This window comes from Lycium barbarum, chromosome 2 (genome assembly GCF_019175385.1).
Source record: "Lycium barbarum isolate Lr01 chromosome 2, ASM1917538v2, whole genome shotgun sequence".
Lineage (NCBI taxonomy): Eukaryota > Viridiplantae > Streptophyta > Magnoliopsida > Solanales > Solanaceae > Lycium > Lycium barbarum.
The window spans coordinates 147,406,745-147,413,930 of record NC_083338.1 but is presented as its reverse complement, the minus strand read 5'-3'; the positions used below and the strand labels follow the sequence as shown (position 1 = coordinate 147,413,930).

Below are 7,186 nucleotides of genomic sequence, written 5' to 3'. Positions count from 1 at the left end.
AAGTTAAAAAAATTAATTTTTCTCCAATTTCCTTGATCAAACATAAATCGTTGTTATAAAGTACATTTTAAATTAATTAATCAAATACGACTTACTATTCTCTAAAATTATTTTTTTGAGAAATAGTTCTTGTAAGAAAAAGTTTTACAAGTAAGCCAAATTTCTTTCCCAAAATTAAATAAAGTAACACATAATTCAGATACTACGACGAATATTAGAAGTGAACAAGAGTGCGTACGAACACTGCAACTATTTATTGTACATGAAGTAGTATTGTTTGTCCCCAATTTTGTCCTATTTCATTAATGAACACGTGGATTCCACTTTTTCTGTTAGTAAACCACGTGTAACGATATCTTACAACACTATTTGGGCCTTATATCAATAGTCTCTGTAAGTCCCTCAATCCCTACTCCTTACTCTCTGCAATTTGCTCCCTTGACCGCCATCTCTCTGTTTAGTGAGTTTTTCAACATTCTTCTGCGCTTCTATTACTTCTTCGGTCTTCCAATGTGATCTGTATGTTTGTTGAGTTGTTTCGTCACTCTTTCAAAGTGTAAATAATTTTGCATGTATTATAAATGTGTATGTTGCAAAATTTGTAGGGTCTGAACTATGAAAAAAAATCATAAACAAAGATGTATATGCCAAGCGGCAGAGTTCAACGGAAGATAGCTTATGCTTGGCCTGGATTAAACTATTTGTGAAAGGAGAGAAGGGAAACATAAGATGCTTTGAAGGTAGAAAAGCTTTAGTTAGATCTTTCCTCTACCTCATGGTATATAGAATGTAAATAATATGGATCAAATGCTAGGTTCATTCTACCATTCCCAAATGTTGATTATCTTTCAGCTATTTCCACAAATTTGAAATGGTACATGTGCCTAATTTTAGACTTATTAGTGTATATTCAATTTACATGCCTTTTTTCCCTAAATCCACCACATAATTGTATTTGTAGAGAGATTCATTCATTTTCTTTCCTTTGAAAGGAGGAGGTCAATCAAAAAGAGATGTTAATTAATCAAAGGTCCAACCGATCACCACGCCTATATTGTAAATATCTTTTTTTCCGCCTCAGCAAATCGTTTTTTTTTTTTCACAAGGAATCGTGATGTCTTTTTACGGAATTGCGGGTCTCTTTAGGGTTTCGAAAATTGAAAAAAAATAAAGTCATCAACGGAAAGAGAGGGATTCGAACCCTCGGTACGATTAACTCGTACAACGGATTAGCAATCTGCCGTGCTAAAGAGCGTGGAGGTTCGAGTCCTCTTCAAGGCATAATATTGAGAATGCTCATTGAATGGTTCTGTTCTCCTCTTCTTAGCTTATGGTCTAATTTTCAGGTATTTGTTTGTAGGTCCTTTCTCTTCGATCTAACTTTTAGAGGGATTTTCTATTTGATCTAATCTAAAATTTTGGAGTTAAGAAAGTAAAGACGCGAAAAAGGAGAGGCTCTTGGAGCTCTTTACCAGAATTAATGGTGAATCTGAGTTTGAAAAACAAATTTCTGGCTAAATATTGTTATTTTTCTTTTCCTCAATCTATCAGGTAATTCGATCCATAGCAGATTTGACCACTAAATGATTATGTATGTTCAAGTAAATTCAATCTATTCCAAATAGGAATAAAGGATAGAGGTTGGGGTGCATGGTGTGAGATTTAGAGTGTTGCTGCTCTCTATTCTTTGAATTTTCTGTTGGACTCTTCAATTATCAAGTGCCTCGTCCTCTCTATAATGGGGTCCCGTATTTTTATTTTTCAAAGGTTATCTTTTCTTATCTTGGAGAATTGCTGATTTACTTACCTATATCACTCTCTCTCTTCATATATATTCCTTATGAATCAATTCATTTTTCCTAAAATGAAATTGTGTGATTTTTAATATGAAAATCGACGTTTATGCCCTTCTCCACTTGTGCATCTTCCGAAAGATGTAATATTTTTATTTCTTCTTAGTTTTTCAATTGCATGTCGGTTACTAAATTTTTTGTTTCTATAATTTTCCTTGTCCAGATTTTAGGTGCACTTTTCTAATACTGATATTTTTGTTCCTCTGTTTTGTTTCATCTTTTTTATTTCAGTTTTTGTTGTGTCGTGGTAGTCCATTCATGTGCCTGTTCTGTTCAACATTTCGGAGTCTGGTGAGTATTGTTCTTCTATTGGCATCGCAACACACTTTTTAATGCATAGATCCAAGTAACGAGGTGTTGTATATTATACAGTAAACCTCATCTATATGACTTCGAAGTCTATGAATCGAGAGTATATACACTTACGTTATCATATCTCTTCTAGCTTTATTTTTATCTAGCTAAACCTTTTTATTTTCTTAAAAATCTTTCTTTCTCTGTTTGTTATTGATGACTACCGTTATAATCTAAATGCTGAAAAAGGGTATTCCTGATTGCAAGTTTATTCATTTCCAAATTAAGGAGGACTCTTTCTTATTTTCTGAGCTTCTCTTGTAGATTTCAGGTTTATCTTTCTTTCGGTTGGGGATGTGAAGTTGGCAGAATATGCTTTTCTGGAGTCTGTTTCGAATTAGTGTGTCGTCATACTCAGATCTCAACTCAGGAAGACCTCCTATAATGTGGTAAGGGTCCTACCTATTGAATGAACTTTGCACACTTCTCATTTTAGGAACTTTCTATTAGTGGATTTTAAGTGTTAAGTATTTACCGAGGTGAAAATTTCAAGATGAAAAAGATCAATTCTATTCTTTGAAGGGATGAAGTAGGTGTGAAAAAGAAAAGGAATAGTTTGAAGACAGGGGTTGTAAGATTCCTACCTTTGAGAAGTTTGATTGGAAATGTTTACCCCTCTATTGTTATTTCTGCATTGTACAGGCTGCAGTAAAATATGATGCTTTTGTGGGCTGCACACTGTAGTTATGTGCTTTCTATTATACCAGACTGTCTTCTGCAATGTTTTCATTATCATTTTCTGCAAGTAATACATCTACTTAGCATACTATATCTTTCCAACTATATCTTTATATAACATACTCAAATACATCATGTTTTGTTCTCTGTTATTTTACATTCAACGTTGTCCATAATTGATATTCAACTTTGAATCTACTTTGTCAAAGTTGTAAAAAATAAGCAAAATATATGGTTGGCTGTTTTAGCTGTTCATATGCCATAACTCTTAGATTGAGCCTTATAATTTCCAAACAATCCACCCTGTGTTGCACCTTACGTACCAAGACCATTTCATTGAAATGACTTCTCATATGCTCCTCTTAGAGCTGTGTTAACAAGCAGATGCGACTTGGAAGTTCAATGTGTAATTATTTTGGACATCTAATTAACAAAGTTCAATTACAGGCGTACGCCCGAATTGAGGAGGCTGTATCTCAAAGTCGATCCTCATCGTTTGGATGGCAGACGCATATATATATATATATACTAGACGGCGGCTTATGCCCGTGTTGCGCACGGCCCAACACTTTAGATTATAGTGCATCTATGTGTATGTAGTTGTCTTTGAATAGTGATTATATATATATATATATATATATATATATATATATATAGTATATGTTATGTTTAAAACATGATTAATATAACATTGTAGTTTGTGCTCCGTATCTAAAATTTTATTATATTAATGTTTGCTACGAATACAAAATCGGCAAATTTATTAATATTTTTTAAAAGAGAAGACTTGTTGTAGAAATTGATTTTCTATCTAAACGAAGAAATACTATTTTTTAATTGTTGGTAAATATTTTCGGTTTAGCTCATTTTACTTGTCATGTTGTCTTTTGCATTAAATTCTATCTTATTTTAAAATATAAATATTTTAAGTATATTTAGTGAACATAATAACTTGATTTTGTCAATATGGGATATTATGTTCAAAACACGATTAATATAACATTGTAGTTTGTGCTCCGTATTTAAACTTTATTATATTAGTGTTTGCTACGAATACGCATGATGTTTAATATGGGGCCCACATTTTTTTTAACATTGTTTGTTTTTTAAATATGGGATTCACTTTTTTTTTCAATATTGCTTGATTTTGTTAATATGGGGTCCACTTTTTTTTTCTCGTGAGTTTGGATGTGGTGGGTTTCACTTTTTTTTTTAATACTGGATGATGTTTAATATGGGGCCCACAATGTGGGATTCATTTTTTTTTATATATATTGCTTGATTTTGTCAATGTGAGATACTATGTTCAAAACACGATTAATATAACATTGTAATTTGTGCTCTGTATTTAAAATTTTATTATATTAGTGTTTGCTACGAATACGCACGGTGTTTAATATGGGGCCCACAATTTTTTATTTTTTTAATATTGCTTGATTTTGTTAATATGGGGTTCACTTTTTTTTTTCCCGTGAGTTTGGATGTGGTGGGTTTCACTTTTTTTTTTAATACTGGATGGTGTTTAATATGGGGCCCACATTTTTTTTTTAATATTAGTTGTTGTTTAATATATATAGGGCTCACAATTTTTTTTTACAATTTTTTTTAATGGGCCTATTTAATACAACAACAACAACAACCCAGTGAAATCCCACAACGTGGGGTCTGGGGAGGGTAGAGTGTACGCAGACCTTACTCCTACCAAGGTAGGATGGCTGTTTCCGAGAGACCCTCGACTCAATAAAAACATAACAAGAGGTCAGATACGGCTAAGAGATTCAAAGCGATATGGAAATGAAGTAACGCAAGCGACACAGATAATATAGAATAATCAAAGCACAGGAAATAACAGATAATAGCATAATAGCATAAATTAGAGCACAAGAAATTATACTACGATAATGCGACTATTAATAAGGCAGGGTAATGAGACTATCTACTAGCCTTCTACCCTAATATGGGTCCTCCAAACCCTCCTATCTAAGGTCATGTCCTCGGTAAGCTGTAACTGCGCCATGTCGTGTCTAATTACCTCTCCCCAATACTTCTTTGGCCTACCCCTACCTCGTCTGAAACCATCCATGGCCAACCTCTCACACCTCCGCACTGGGGCATCCGTGTCTCTCCTCTTCACATGCCCAAACCATCTCAATCTCGCTTCTCGCATCTTGTCTTCCACCGAGGCCACTCCCACCTTGTCCCGAATATCCTCATTCCTAATCCTGTCACTCCTGGTGTGGCCACACATCCATCTCAACATTCTCATCTCAGCAACTTTCATCTAATGGGCCTATTTAATATGGGGCCTAATTTGTTTTTATATATACTATGTTCAAAACACGATTGATATAACATTGTAATTTATGCTCCGTATCTAAAACTTTATTATATTAGTGTTTGCTAAGAATACAAAGTCTGCACTTTTTTTTTTTTGACATTGTTTATTTTTTTAATATGGGATTGTTTTTTTTTATATATATATTGCTTGATTTTGTCAATATGGGATACTATGTTCAAAACACGATTAATATAACATTGTAGTTTGTGCTCCGTATTTAAAACTTTATTATATTAGTGTTTGCTATGAATACGCACGGTATTTAATATGGGGCCCACAATTTTTTTTTAACATTGTTTGTTTTTTTAATATGGGATTCACTTTTTTTTTTTTAAATATTACTTGATTTTGTTAATATGGGGTTCACTTTTTTTTTTCCCGTGAGTTTGGCTGTGGTGGGTTCCACCTTTTTTTTAATACTGGATGGTGTTTAATATGGGGCTCAATTTTTTTTTTTTTTATATGTACTATGTTCAAAACACGATTGATATAACATTGTAATTTGTGCTCCGTCTCTAAAACTTTATTATATTAGTGTTTGCTACGAATACGCATGGTTTTTAATATGGGACTCATTTGTTTTTTTTTAACATTGTTTGTTTTTGAAATATGAGATTCACTTTTTTTTTTATAATACTGGTTGGTATTTAATATGGGGCTCACAATTTTTTTTAAATATTAGTTGTTTAATATATATGAGATCCACAATTATTTTTTTTTATAATTTTTTTTAGGGCCTATTTAATATAGGGCCCAATTTTTTTTTTTAATGGGGCCCATCAACGGATGACGAAGAGGGACGACCAAACTCCCTCTTCTAAGTAGTAGTAAAGTAATATATATATATCTCATTTTGCAGAGGTGATCAAGTTGAAGAGTGAATATATTAGTGGAGCTTTTCCTAAAAATAATAGATGTAAGCTTTCCCCCAACAATTTGATGGCTATTATCTTTGTTCATTCCTTTTTTGTTAGATTAGTATTCGTACCCGCGCGATGCGCGGTGGGTATCAAATGAAACTAATCATAGAAAATTATAATATCTTGTTTATATTATTATTATAACAAATCTAATTACTAATAAATTGTCATTCTTGTGGAGATTTGGAGATCGTTTAGTTTCTCTTTATAAGTCAATTTCTGATACTTCTCCACGTGAAAAATAAATTAAAGGACGTCAAAATATTCTTTAACATCCTTTTAACTTAAAAAAGAAGGAAGTTTTGATATCTAATTTTTATGATATTATTTTCAATTTCTCCCCCCCCCCCCCACCCCCACCCCACCCCCGCCCCTTCTTTTTTTTTTTTGTTAATATTCATTGAAAAAAATTATATTAATAATCAAGTTTTTCTAAATTATTACTCCTATCTTAATTCCTCTTTATACTAAAAATGAATTTCTTATCTTTCATCTAAACAAAACAAAATTAACAACACTCAGATATATTTTATAGTTCAAATCAAATTCAAAATATAAGCACACTCAATTCAAAAATTAACCACACTCGATGTTATTCTACTACTTCTAAATATGTCAATTTTTGCCGATTTTCCAATAATTTGCGACTTAGCTAATTATTATTGCCCACTGCAAAATAACTATCCGAGCATGAGTTCAATACTGGAAAATAATAGAAATATCAAAGATTGGACCATCAATGTTAAAACCAAAGGAAAGAACATGTAGTGCAAAAAGTACAACAGATGTTAAGCTATTATTACAAATTTTAGTCCAATGTCTTAAAATATTTGCTTATATATTGCAACTGTTAATTTTTTTTTCTTAACTCATATCATATAATATACACTACTCAATACGATGTTTTCCCATTCTTTACCCATACATATTTGATAGTTAGTATATGCTCCTTTTTTAAAATAGCATCCTTGTATTTCTTGCTAAACCCCTGAGATTTGCTTCTTATTCAAACCCTTCTTCATTATCTCCTTCTCGTTGATTTT

At 32.2% G+C, this 7,186-nt stretch overlaps 1 long non-coding RNA gene across 2 annotated transcripts; it reads left to right on the top strand.

The window, feature by feature from the left end:
• Positions 1-409: 409 nt before the first annotated feature.
• LOC132627934 (uncharacterized) lies at positions 410-3,647 on the top strand. Of its 2 annotated transcripts, none has more exons than XR_009578008.1 (5): positions 410-460; positions 606-740; positions 2,085-2,144; positions 2,472-2,596; positions 3,333-3,640. It is a non-coding gene; the product is annotated as an uncharacterized LOC132627934 (long non-coding RNA). The 2 variants fall into 2 exon arrangements; XR_009578009.1 differs by having other exon boundaries at positions 413-519; positions 3,333-3,647.
• Positions 3,648-7,186: the final 3,539 nt, after the last annotated feature.